Genomic DNA, 1,845 nt, shown 5'->3' with positions numbered 1-1,845 from the left:
CTCTTGCGCCGGCCAGCAACGGCTACACCCTCGGGGGCCTCTTGCGCCGGCCAGCAACGGCTACACCCCTCGGGGCCTCTTGCGCCGGCCAGCAACGGCTACACCCTCGGGCCTCTTGCGCCGGCCAGCAACGGCTACACCCTCGGGCCTCTTGCGCCGGCCAGCAACGGCTACACCCTCGGGCCTCTTGCGCCGGCCAGCAACGGCTACACCCTCGGGCCTCTTGCGCCGGCCAGCAACGGCTACACCCTCGGGCCTCTTGCGCCGGCCAGCAACGGCTACACCCTCGGGCCTCTTGCGCCGGGCCAGCAACGGCTACACCCTCGGGCCTCTTGCGCCGGCCAGCAACGGCTACACCCTCGGGCCTCTTGCGCCGGCCAGCAACGGGCTACAACCCTCGGGCCTCTTGCGCCGGCCAGCAACGGCTACACCCTCGGGCCTCTTGCTGGCCGGCGCAAGAGGCCCCGAGGGTGTAGCCGTTGCTGGCCGGCGCAAGAGGCCCGAGGGGTGTAGCCGTTGCTGGCCGGCGCAACGGCTACACCCTCGGGCCTCTTGCGCCGGCCAGCAACGGCTACACCCTCGGGCCTCTTGCGCCGGCCAGCATCGGCTACACCCTCGGGCCTCTTGCGCCGGCCAGCATCGGCTACACCCTCGGGCCTCTTGCGCCGGCCAGCAACGGCTACACCCTCGGGCCTCTTGCGGCCGGCCAGCAACGGCTACACCCTCGGGGCCTCTTTGCGCCGGCCAGCAACGGCTACACCCTCGGGCCCTCTTGCGCCGGCCAGCAACGGCTACACCCTCGGGCCTCTTGCGCCGGCCAGCAACGGCTACACCCTCGGGCCTCTTGCGCCGGCCAGCAACGGCTACACCCTCGGGCCTCTTGCGCCGGCCAGCAACGGCTACACCCTCGGGCCTCTTGCGCCGGCCAGCAACGGCTACACCCTCGGGCCTCTTGCGCCGGCCAGCAACGGCTACACCCTCGGGCCTCTTGCGCCGGCCAGCAACGGCTACACCCTCGGGCCTCTTGCGCCGGCCAGCAACGGCTACACCCTCGGGCCTCTTGCGCCGGCCAGCAACGGCTACACCCTCGGGCCTCTTGCGCCGGCCAGCAACGGCTACACCCTCGGGCCTCTTGCGCCGGCCAGCAACGGCTACACCCTCGGGCCTCTTGCGCCGGCCAGCAACGGCTACACCCTCGGGCCTCTTGCGCCGGCCAGCAACGGCTACACCCTCGGGCCTCTTGCGCCGGCCAGCAACGGCTACACCCTCGGGCCTCTTGCGCCGGCCAGCAACGGCTACACCCTCGGGCCTCTTGCGCCGGCCAGCAACGGCTACACCCTCGGGCCTCTTGCGCCGGCCAGCAACGGCTACACCCTCGGGCCTCTTGCGCCGGCCAGCAACGGCTACACCCTCGGGCCTCTTGCGCCGGCCAGCAACGGCTACACCCTCGGGCCTCTTGCGCCGGCCAGCATCGGCTACACCCTCGGGCCTCTTGCGCCGACCAGCGGGCTACTCGTTGGCGTGCCGCCGGAGCACGCCGCTACCCGTTGGCGGATACTACAGAACTGTATGATTACAAGTGACAAATCTGCAGGTTCCTCTCAGGGATTCTGTCTCCATCTCACAAGTAGACAGTGCTGCAATATTGTTGCAATACAGCAGAGCTCAGAAAGCTGCAAAAAAATGTGCTTGCTAAAAGATAGTTACTTGTCTTAGGGGTACTTTGCACGCTGCGACATCGCAGGCCGATGCTGCGATGCCGAGCGCGATAGTACCCGCCCTTGTCGCAGCAGCGATTTCCTTGTGATAGCTGCCGTAGTGAACACTATCGCTACGGCAGCTTCA

Source organism: Anomaloglossus baeobatrachus, chromosome 3 (genome assembly GCF_048569485.1).
Source record: "Anomaloglossus baeobatrachus isolate aAnoBae1 chromosome 3, aAnoBae1.hap1, whole genome shotgun sequence".
In the NCBI taxonomy this organism is placed as follows: Eukaryota; Metazoa; Chordata; class Amphibia; order Anura; family Aromobatidae; genus Anomaloglossus; species Anomaloglossus baeobatrachus.
The sequence above is the reverse complement of the archived record's forward strand: the minus strand, read 5'-3'. Positions refer to the sequence as shown.